This window comes from Parasteatoda tepidariorum, chromosome 4, assembly GCF_982258835.1.
Source record: "Parasteatoda tepidariorum strain Cologne lab strain chromosome 4, Ptep-v5.0, whole genome shotgun sequence".
Classification (NCBI taxonomy): domain Eukaryota; kingdom Metazoa; phylum Arthropoda; class Arachnida; order Araneae; family Theridiidae; genus Parasteatoda; species Parasteatoda tepidariorum.
In genome coordinates this window covers 78095306-78107847 of record NC_141758.1, presented here as the reverse complement: position 1 = coordinate 78107847, position 12542 = coordinate 78095306, and the positions used below count along the sequence as shown (strand labels likewise).

Genomic DNA, 12542 nt, shown 5'->3' with positions numbered 1-12542 from the left:
ATTATACAAAAGATATATAAGGCAAAAATAATTTAATAATAACTGGAGTGGAGAGAATTAAAAAAAAAAAAAAATGTGCACGTGTAGGGAAAAAAAACTAATTAATTATCGCGTTTTCCATTACTTAATAGATCAAATTTAGAAAAACATTATTATTCATTAAAATTTTGAATTACCTAGGCAATTATTAAGGAAGAATTTTAAAAAAATAAATTAAAGTAATTTACATTTCGGCAGCCTCTGAAATCGCCGGTGGATCCACCGCTCACGACCAACAGCTTGTTCACGTACAACTCTCACTTCGGACTTCTAGAAAAAAAGAGGGGGGATCTTTCCTGCTTGCGGTAGCGCAGCCGGCCTACTACAAATTGTTGATTGGTCTAACACGTTGCTACGTCATGCTTTAGTTGTCAAACGGGTGTTCAACGCTTGCATGCGTCAGAGGGGGAGAAGTTTCTCTAAAATGTAAAAGTTAATTATCCACTCCAGGAAAAAATATCCTCTCAGTCCATTACTAATATAATACAAAAAGTTTGTTCTTGATTACCACCAGGGCCGTAACTACGCCGGGGCACCACCCCGGGGCCCCGACGATCAAGGGGGCCCCATATGAAGGGACCACGCGAAATTTTTTAAAATTGTTTATATATATATATATGAAAGAGATTGTGTAAAGATTTGCTAAAATCTTCTTTTTCGTAGTTACATATCGACTTTAACATAGGGTGAAAGACTTTTTCCGAGAATTATTTCTCTTCCTCAAAAGAACAAAAACGCTTCACAGAAAAGAGGAAAGGCATTTTTGAAGCTATACCCCTAATAAGAAACTTTATGTTGTTCTGAAATTAACTTGAATGGGCAAATAAGGTACCTTTTGAAATTTGTGAAAGTGGAAAAATATCTTTATTTTCACTCTATTTTTTGAGCGTCGAAAACTTTATTTTGTTTCAAAATTGTAAAGGTTATTAATTGTTAATTAATAACCTTTAACCTTAACCTTTAACTTTTTAACTTTGTTAATAAAGGTTATTAATTGTTAATTTTCCTCCAAATAAAAAAGAGAAATCTGCTTACATTTTTTTTAAGGAAAAGCAAATTTAAAGATATTTTCCAAGTAGAAAATGTTATTTTCCTCTAAATTAAAACGAGGAAGCTAAGAAAGTACTTTGCTTCTTCTGTAATTCAGACATTCACGAAAATAAAGTAAAATTAGTATTTAACTCATTTTTTTCTACTTTTAAGCTATTTTTCAAGTAGCAATCTTTATTTTCCTCGTAAATTTAATTGATGAGCGTCATTCCTTCTGAAACATTGACATTCACTACAATAAAGTAATTTTTGTTTATAAAATAGAATTAGCAATTTCAGAAAAAGAAACTACTATTTTTTTCACCTTTTGACGCTATTTTTCAAATAAAAAAATAAAATAAACCCCCCCCCCCCAAACCGAGACAAATACATCTGTTTTGTTTGAATTTTCTTCTACATATGACAATTTCGAATTTATTAAGAAAAAATTTTAAAATTCAAATTTAACCAAAAGAAGGGCTCAGCATAAAAAAATAAAACAAGTGTTTAGGAAACTAAAATAATTGCCTCTCCTTTCCCCTTCCCTGGTGTAATAAAATGCATCTTTCACTGACATATATTTTAAAGTATTCCTTGACTCTCAACACCTCCAGATCACCAACCGAGACAGTTATCTGACCCCTCAAAATAGGCATCTCCTTTTACACCACAGGAAAATATCCTTCCTTTGACTTCTTTAAATTGCCCCGGGGCTTTACGACCCTAGGCTTTTTGTCCTTTTATAAAATATCATATATTTTCAGAACCATGCATTTGTCGGTTAGTCACAGTTGTCTTAAACAAGCAAATATCTAGATGTTCTAGGAAAACAGATGCAAGCTTTTAAGGGATCGAAGGGGATTACTTTTGTTGACATATTTTTTCTGAAAGAAACGCGGGAATCACTCTCTGTTAAACTTCAATTTTTAGCTCCTTTAATTGCTTTATTTAAATTAACTATTTTTTATTCAAATATAGATTTTTTGTTAACTTTTATTTTGTTCAATCTTTCAAATTAAAATTTAACTTTAATTGATACTAATTAAAATTATTTGCAACTTTTTTTTAAATATAAATGTCATTACTTTGGATTACAACAAAACGAAAAGGAAATTGATTTCTAAGGAGGTAAGCAATTATTTAATACATTCAAAACTGCGTATTAATATACTTTTGGAATTGCTTTTTTTATATTCCTATATCAAATTGCTTTTATGTAGTACATTTTGTTCTTATTTTATATCTTTAAAATTAAGACCATTAAATTTTTAAAATTGGAAATTCGATTTTTTGTGATTTTTAACAATTTTGTTTTCATTCAAAATTGAAAAGCAAACTTTGATTATGTTTTAAAAAAATCATATTTGATGTAATTAAAAAATCGCATTTAATTTAATGAAACGCTATAAACATTGTTTCGTTGAGAATAACTGAAAATATGTCATCATTTAAAGTATTTTGGTTTAAATAAACCATTGTTTTTCAATCAATAAAAAAAAATTCTACGAAGAAAATATTTTATTAGGTTGTTTCGATAATTCTTTCTACTTTTATGAGAGACTTTTGTCGATTCTTTAAGATCAGCATTATCTACATTGCATTAAAATTAAACTAATTTCAAATTCCTTGCTTTCACTGACAAAAATGGTACATGTTGTAGTTTTATATACTTAAGACAGTGGTGCGCAAACTTCTTTCGACTGCGACCCCTTTTGTAGAGAGAAAATTTTTGGCGACCCCTAAAGATAAATGTTCACAAATACGATGTATATTTCGCGCATTTCTTTCGTTTCATCGAATAAAAACATCATCATATTTGACTCATATTAATTTTATTTATAATTTTAAGAAAATACTTTTTGTATAACACAAAAATCAGTAAATTGCCCTTTAATGAGATGTATGTGGCTTTCTAATTATCTCATCGATGTTTGGATGTATGTTGCTAATTGCAATTCGCATATCATCTTCAGGGTTTAAACGCGAGCGGTATTTAGTTTTTATTGAAACTAGTTTGCTAAATCCAGTTTCACATAAATACGTTGATGCAAATTGTATTAACACTCTGATGGCATTCTTGCATAAAACGGGATATTGTTTTTCCACGGATAGCCAGATGGAGAATACATTACGCATTACGGTCAAAGAAAGAGTGGACAGCATGAAATTGTAATTAAACAGTGAGTGACGGCGCTTCACTCTTTATATGTACACTGTATAGTATGCAGCATGCAGGGATAATGCATTTCATAAAAATTTGGCGACCCCTAGTTTGCGCACCACTGACTTAAGAGAGAAAAAAAAGAAAATATGTTAATTCAAAAAATAAGGAAATATCACGATTGGGTTAAGAATGCAATTAATCTTCTTTTAAATTTACTATTTCATTCTTATCTTATATGATAACCATATTATATTGAGCGGAGCTAAGACACCAAACCCATTGCACATTTATTCTGTCTTATTTATTTAACTATCTCTGTTGTTTTTACAACACTAATTTATATAAACAAAAGTAACTTTTATTCTATCACAAAAAATTATCCTTAACTTATACTTTAAATATTAAAATAACGAAGAAATATATTTGATACAAATGTTTAACTAAAATATTATTATTAAAAACTGCTTTAATTAGAAAAAAAATCATATTTTCGAAAATGGCACAATTTGTTTCCATAACATTTGAGGAAGGAGGTAGTGTTGAGCGCACTTAATATAGTGTTTTTTAAATAAAACTGTAATAGGATCATCAAAGTAATTATCTTGTGATAATAACTTTTTGAGAACATTTTTCATGCATTATTTTTTTCAGTCTATAGTATACATTTTTGAAAATTTTAATACTGAAACTATAAATATTGCTGATGTAGGAAAGGAATTTATCCGACCATCAGAATTACATTTAATCATTTCTTCAAAACGTGTGAACAATTCTGTTTATCAATTGAATTACTTTATTTTCCGTTTTCAATATTGGAACAAGATGTGTAAAACATTACACTTAAGATTCTAGTTTTGAGACTTATTATTACTTTTTTTTATTTTTTTTCATTGTGAATATGATTTTCACTGCAACCAATGTTTAAGATATTCATTGAAATATTTTCAAAGCTATTGTATTTTTCAATATAGAAATCCAAATTAGATAAAATTCATTGTCATTACAAACCATTAAAAAGGTTTTCTTCGTATTTTTCGTTTTGGAAAAATAAGAAAAAACCTTTTTGGAATATTAAAAAATATTAGTTTCTTGTCATAATTTTTTATCATATATAATTACATGACATCATAAATACATATATTTATTTGCCATTTTGTCTGTTCAGAAGTTTCGATAGGCAAAATATTCATGAATGACTTCTGCTCAAAATATTAATATATTTTTAGGACCCTGTACAACAAGTACCATTTTTACTTGAACTTATTTATCTTACATTGCTATGCTATACGGACAAATGAGGTAGTATTTCGTCTATATTTTAAATCACTGAACCAAATAAGCTAAAACACGAAACAACAGTGCTTATATTTGAAAAGTTGAAATGTTTCTGTTTTTCATGTGTGTGTACTAAAGTACTGTCTTTGAAATGCACTTATTATGAAGAAGACCATTATAACTTCAAAACTATTTATCCTATCAGCCTGAATTACATCTCATTTAATTATGTATCAAAACTTTGATCGAAAATCTTTCCTTACGTGATCTACTACTTCTAGAAATATCTACAAGCTTTTCTTGAAACATTTGAAATGTAAACTAATTTGCATTACATCACAAAAGTTTTTTTTTAATTCGATAAAACAAATGTTATCAAACAATTTTGCATAAATATATCAATAAATAAACGTCAAAATGAAAAGTGATTTAAAAGCCATTTAAAACTATCTAGCTTGTTATGTATGAAGGAATGCATGTGAACTTAAATTATGCAATGAAAAAATCTTTTAACTTATTTTTTAAAGATGATAGAAATTCATGATACGCTATTGAGAAAACCAAAAATAAATTATAAAAATTTTATTTCCTAGTAGTCATATGTTCAAAATCTTGGATGCAATAAATTAGATGACAAGAATATGTAAAATGCAGAAATACATAAAAATGTCTTAATATGCAGACAAAACGTTAAAATACAAACTTAAAATATTTTACTAAAAACACAGTTTGTTCGTTTCTCAAAATGTAAGAAATCTTGGTCAAATCGAGATATTTTGTTTCTTCTTTCTTTTCCTCATTTTAATAATATCTTAAAATTAATATGTCCTACCCTTTAACATTTGAAAGAAAATTCTAACGTAACTATACTATACTATATCATAAAAATTTCTTGTTACGCTTATTCCTAGTATTCTAATGTAACACATGAAAAAAAAAAGACTTTTACACTTGGAAGTTCTGAAACTTTATTTTATTTCTAAAATGATCGACCTATATGATGATAAACGACTGGTGTAGGAGGAAAAGAAAGTCTAAAATCTAAATAGTTGTTAAACATCTCTTTTAAATGTAATTGCTTATCTATAAAATGTGTATGAGATAATTAATTGCTCGCCCATTTGAACTAAAATTGAAAGAAATTTTTGTATGAAGTTCTCATTGAATTAAGAAATTAACAAAGAAGTTAATGACTTTGAGTATTTACATTTAGATTACGACAATAAAATTTGAAATAAGAAAAGAAAAACATTAAAAATTGTCAGTTACTACCAAAAATCACCATAATGGATTAAGGATGTATTATGCACTTCGTGGCAGTGTGTAGAGATTATACTTGTTGTTATACTTTCTCAAAATTGAAACTTATAAAAAATTATTTGAGAAGTTCGATGGGACAGGATCGATTGAATGGACTTGCTCTACTGTCTATTGAAAACGAAAAAACACGAAATATTGATTTCCGCGATATAATTGATGAATTTGTGGCAACAAAGGCCAGGAGAAATAAATTTTAAGTTTTGAAATTTTTTATTTCAGATTTTAGAAAAATTTATGTTCAGTAATTTTAAAATTGCTGTAATTTATTATTTAATTTTTATTGATTAATAATAGATTTGAAAATTTAGTGGACTGTGTTTCAAATTATGGATGGATTTATATTTTGTACTAATAATTATAAATATTAATTTTATGACTTTTTTTATTTTATATAATTTTTTTTTCTTTTCACCTTTTTTAAAAAATTTTATTACTCTGAAATTTATTTTACAATTTACTTCAAATATTTTTCAAAAACTGAAACTAATCTAAAATTTTAAATATGAAATCTTTATTCTAGACATTTATTTTAATGCAAACTGATGTATAATCAAAAAACTTATAAATCTATCTACCAAACTAGAACCATTAAATACATTTAAAATCTGTATTTAGTATGTGTTTTGTAATTATTTTTAGATGTCTTATTTGTGCTTTGTAATTAAAAATTATTTTTTTTTAAATATAACATTTTACATTCTAGTGTTAAATTTACAACTTACAATATTTTGTAATCCCATTTCTATGTGAACAAGTGACTTATTTTCATAAATATATTAATCAACATGATACATAAGTAGCTAAAATGACGATTAGAGATGGAGTACACAAAGTTTTAGAAAGGGCCCCGGCAAAAATTTGAGCCACAGGGCCCCGAAGGGTGAAGTTACGGCACTGTTAAAACATCTAGATATCTAAATTCTACAGACTGAATGAACTATTTATATTAGCTACTAAAAGAACACAGATAGTGTACAAGTTAATTATATGTTATATTGTGACATGGAATTCTACGCACAATTTAATAATACAGTAAATAATATATCTTTTTCATATGATGTAAACAAAAAGTAAATATTTATCTGTTGCCAACTTTTGAAAAAATTAGTTTATTTTCAATAGCAGGGAACACTAGCACAGAAAAAACTTCCGAATAGCTGCTTTTTTCTGTCGTTGAATGTTATTAAGAAGCATGGATCCTAAAGCGGTAAGAAGCATGGATCCTAAACATACTCTAAACTCCATGTTAAGAAGCCACCTATCCAAATCTCATAACATTGAAAATGTGGAAGAAAAGGAAGAGCACCAATTTGATTCTTTTAACAAGTAAGTTTATGAATTGTATAAAATTTTAAATTACACTAATGTTGCCATTGTTATATTATGGTATTAAAAATTAGGATTTGCAAATCTGCTGTGTACGGATTAGCTGTTTAACTACAATAAAGTACATACTGCGAAAGTAATTGTGATTGTTATTTTTGTTAACTTATAGAATAGCTACAAAGATTAGATTCAGATTGAAGTGAGGAGTTTTAAAAAACATCTATTATGTGTTCAGTTTGAAGTGTCAGTCATAAGGCTTTATTTTCACTATCACAGTGAATCTTTTTGTACATTTGTTTGTTTGGGAGTTTGAATAAATATTATTATTGTTAAAACTGCTCCTGAATGTGTTTGTATGAATGTTGTTGTTGAATAATGTGTTTGTATTTCCATTTTGAATTTGTTGAATATGTAATATTGCAGTAGTATTTGAATAAACTGTGAAGATTAAATGAAGTTTTTTATTTTACACAGGTTTTTTGCAATGGAAAGAGGCAATTGAGGTTCAATTCAGGTCATCTTACTATTCTAGTGGTTCAATTATTTTGGCAAATGGTTGTAAAAAGCGAAGTATCAGCGAAGAGTGAATTAGCAAGTGAGTGTTATGTTCATAATTTATAATTTGAATTAATGATAATTAATTAGGCTGTGTGTAAAGTGTTAACTAATAATGAGTAATTTTTGTAATTTACATTTCATTCATAGAATGCAGTTTATAATATTTCTAGTTAGCATAAAATTTAAAAAATAAACAGCAATTGCAATGTTCATTTATGCCATGTCTGTAGTCTCCACCCTGTGTAGATGCATAGGAATGTATATACTACATTAGGGGTGCACAACCTGCGGCCCTTCGACTACTGAAGTGCGGCTTGCGAGAGCTTCTAAACACAATAAAAAAAATTTTAAAAATGGCAATTTTTAATTGCACTTTTAAGTCATCACGTTTTGACATAATAAATTTTAACAGTTTCTTTATTAAATGTACGTTTAATGCGCTTTCTTTAAGCCAATTTTGTGGTAAATATAAATGATCTGGTACTTGCATATTAACACAACCAGGCCAAAATTTGCATAAATCGCCACATTTTACGACGATATTGAAAAGCTGTTTTGTTTGTATGTTATAAACGTATTATATCAAATTTCATTCAAACCTATTCCCTAGTTCGAGAGTTATTGAATAAAGAGGAAAATTCTTTTCTTTTGGAACTACAGCCTGATTACGTGAAACAAACGAAAAACAAAAAAAAAGCGAATTAAATGTAAAATTATTTGACTAAATTAATATAATAAGTAATTTCCTTCTTGCCATAGCATTTGCAATTTAAGTAATAATATTTTTTCTAAAACTCTAAATCGTGTTATTTTTAATTTAAAGTGAAATCTGTATATCAAGTGTTTTGTTGACTTAAATAAAATTTAAACCTTTGTTTTCCAGTCTAATAAATTTCAGAGCTTTTTTATACTTTGTGGAACAAAAAACCAGGTATAACACGTAAGGTTGCCGTAAGTAGGGTCGCAAAATTTGGCTCTTTCAGATCGCCTATTTAAATAACCACTTTTTGGTGTACTTTATTTGTGACGATTTCATCTTAAATCTAAGTGATTTTTTATCTTTTTTTTGCAATTCTTTTTCTATTTCAACAATTTTTTTCGGCAGTTATTGCTATGCGTTCCCACGTATTATAAAAAATTTCAATTATTCTATTACGACATGCAAATTTTAAATCGTGCATTTGACAAGCTTTATTTGTGCTGAGTTCAGCATAAATATAAGTAATTTCCCCCCCCCCCCCAATTATTTCTATACTTTTCCACATGATTTTGATGATCCCGTTATTTACCTATGATGTTACTAAGATGATTACCTATTTACCCGTTATTTACCTATGATGATGTTTGATTGTTAATTGCCCAATTAAATAATCACTTTTTGATACAGTATTTCAGTACAGTTTTATTGTAAACTCTAGTTATTTTTCCTTCTTTTTTTTTCGGCAATGAATATGATTTGGTCGAATGTGGTAATGAATTGTGATTTGGTCAAAAACCAAATATTTGGCAAAAAAAAAAAAAAAAAAAATCGACTGAATGCCGTACACTTGGGGCCAAATAGCAAAATCTTTTAGCAGCATAGCAACACTGAAACTAACATTTCAATGCTCAGAATAATATTTCCTGGAAAAACCTATTCTTAAATTAACTCTAAAAAATAAGGCCAATCAAGAACGTTTTTGAAAATGTTGCAAAGCGAAACAAGAGAACATAAAAATCAATCTTAATTTTTGGAAGAAAATTTTAAAGATTAACATCTCAGTTTTCCAATTACCAGAAAAAGCCAATAAAAAAGAATTAAGTCAATAGAACTGCTATTAAAAATTAATGCGTTATAATAAAAACGTCTAAAAAAAGTTTTTTTTTTATTTAAAGAAAATAAAAATTTAGAAAAAACATTCTTAATTTTTTAAATGAAAATCTTATGCTGAAAATCTCAATTTAAATTTTTGTCATTTCCATAATTTTAGAAGAAAAAAATTGCTATAAAATAAATTTTATTAGTAACATTATTTTTAAAAAAAATGCTGTCATAATAAAAATGCCTAAAAACAGAAAAAACAAATTTTTCTTAGTTCCTGAAATAAAACTTTAATACTGAAAATCACACTTTTCTATGTTACTGGTTATTTATATTACAGTACAGGAAAAGAGTGATAATAAATTATTAGTATGAGACGTTCTGTTAAAATACTGGATTATAATAAAAACAGCAAAAAATGGAAAAAAATCCTTCTCAATTCTCAAAGTATCGAAAAAATGACAAAATTGACTTATCTGATTATAATTTTCTTTTTTTTTTAAAGTAATATCTATTAAAATTCAAAAATAAAAAAAACTTAGAAAAATTCATTTCTAAGAGATATTCTGCCGAATATTTGACAGATCATTCAACCAACTGAATTTTTCACAGAAGGGCTAAATACTTGTTACATCCCTAATTTAAATGTAATGTTATTGCAACTTGAGAAATTCATAAAATGGAGGAAAACGTGAATTTCTAAACTGCTTACTGTTTGTAGTTAAGATTTCAATTTTTTGTTGCTTAAGTGATCTTTTTCGATTACAAAAAAGGTGCAACGCAAATAAAAGTACCGTAAAGTACCTAAAACGGCGATGCATCGGAGGATGAATTTTCTCAGTTTCGAATTAGAGTCTGTGTAATTAGTTGCGAACACACGCAAAATGAATAAATGTTAGAAAATGATTTTTTTTAAAAAAAAAACGAATAACATTCGTATCGGATATTTGGATTACGTTTTTGTATAAATTAATTTATAAAATAATCTTTAAAAAAAATCGGCAATAGTGTAATTGTATCCAAATGCAACTCTCCCAAATAGATATTAAGCTCTCTACATTGTAAGAAATTGTGGAAAAAATTACGATATAAAGTACTCGAACCCCGAGTGCAGCATACGTAAATTTCCTTTTGCTGCAAAATTAGTTTTTACCGTAAACTTTTAAACAGTAACTTTTAAAGTAAAGTTTACTTTATTACAGAGATTTGGTGATTTTATAGTAAATGCTACTGTACAAAAATGGCGGATATCAGATTTTTTGCTCCCTTAAATCTTACGATAAAACTGGGTTTTACAGTAAAAAGTACGGGTACTTTGATCCAGATTTTTTTAAAATGCACGTTAAATTATGACCGTCTCAAATTATGCACAATACGTTATTTTAATATGACGCACATATTTTAATGTTTTACCCTAAGTAATGTAAAATTGATTAAAAAAAATTTCCTTTTTAAAAAAAATCTATGCTGTAGAGAAGATATATACAAACAATGGGATAATTAGAGTCATTCATTTTCTTCTAGCTAAAAACTACATAAATTGTTAAGAGTTCAGCAGAATTATTCTAATTTAATAATTCCACAAATAGCAGACAAAAACTTAATTGCTTAGAAATCCATTTAAAATGATAACAACCTTTGTAAAAAAAATAGTAACTATCGTTTTACAATAAAACTTAAAACAACGCGTATCTACAATAAAAGACAATAAGGAAATAAAACAAAATAAACTCTGAACGCCCCAAAAAACCACTTTTGAAATCCTGTTAATATTTTTTTTTTATTAACATTTATTTTTCTACATATTTTCCTCAAGGATTGGCTTTCATTATCAGATTGTTCAAAAAATATCAAAGAAAAATACAGAATTCAAATATTAGACGACATAATGCTAATAAATTTTGACACAGATTGCGTATTTGCAGCTTCACTGATATTCTATTTGCCAAAGTAAAGAAAAGCATATAAGCCCACTCGGTCAAGGTTAGAAGTAAAAAAAGGCTTGTTTTCTTACGATAGGATTTGTGTAACCAATTTTAGGTACTCCCACCACTTTAAAAGAAGACACAAGCACTTGAGTATGACGAAGTTAACTTTTTCAATGAGGCAGACTTTAAGTTCGTTTATGAGACTAGACAAGACAAATTTGGTATTTCCTGGGTAACTGAAGAAGTTGAAAATATTAAGATAATTAAAAGAAAAACTAGTTAGGTTTAGATGATGCACTGTTGAAATAAAATTTTTAGTATTTGTTTTTGTAGACAGTAATATAAATTCTCATTAAGATATTCGTTTTTAAATTATATTATTATTTATTTCCCGAAAAAAAAGAGATAGCAGAGAATTTTTGAGCAAAACTATAAATAAAATCGTTGAGCATTTAATAAAAGTACCAATATAAATGTATTTTTTTTTGGACGCCTTGTTTATGCTTAAGAAATTAATATCTAAATATCGAGGGAGCTCTGTAATTAAAACTTTCATTACATATTTTAAAAATTCATGCCAAAGATAAAATAAAAATAATTGCATTTTTCGAGTCTAAATAATAAATTAAGCAAAACAATTTCACATGTCTAACGAATCATTATTGACATTAATCAGGAGAAGGGGAAATAAAAATCTCAAAACCAGTTTATTTGACGAATGAAACTGAAAAGCATAAATCACTTATCGATAGGAATCATCTTTGTTTAACCTCCAAAATAAATTCATATTTTGGGAATTTCATTCCCCTTCTAATATTGAAAATACTATTTCACATTTAAATAACGTTTTTTTTGTCAATATTAGTTTGCTTTTTACACTGCATGGGTTTTCCGGACTTTAATTCCGATAACGATTCTAAAAAATTTACATAAAGGGCAGTTATTACAGAACATTCTGTGTATACTTCAATATATAAATTTTTCTGGTGGTTACAAATGTGTTATCGAGCATTATTCTGGTGACAATGACTTCATCAATGTTTTGATGAAAAAAATTTATACTCAACATTTCAAAAAAAAATCTGTTCTTGTTAAATGATGG

At 27.3% G+C, this 12542-nt stretch overlaps 2 protein-coding genes across 5 annotated transcripts in view; one reads left to right on the top strand and one right to left on the bottom strand.

Annotated features, from left to right (window-relative positions):
* Positions 1–6914, bottom strand: part of LOC107441341 (uncharacterized) — a 35725-nt gene extending 28811 nt beyond the window's left edge. The window contains exon 1 of one of the 3 annotated variants that reach the window (XM_043053216.3): positions 6550–6914. The gene's annotated coding sequence lies outside the window, so the exon portion shown is untranslated. Of the gene's footprint in view, positions 1–176; positions 383–6549 lie in introns of those variants that run through there. The other 2 variants (XM_016054567.4, XM_043053215.3) reach the window with 2 other exon arrangements.
* A 95-nt stretch (positions 6915–7009) lies between these two features.
* Tg (Transglutaminase) overlaps positions 7010–12542 on the top strand; it is a 90641-nt gene continuing 85108 nt past the window's right edge. For both annotated transcript variants that reach the window (XM_087161419.1, XM_087161418.1), the window contains exons 1-2: positions 7010–7153; positions 7628–7748. The gene's annotated coding sequence lies outside the window, so the exon portion shown is untranslated. The remainder of the gene's footprint in view (positions 7154–7627; positions 7749–12542) is intronic.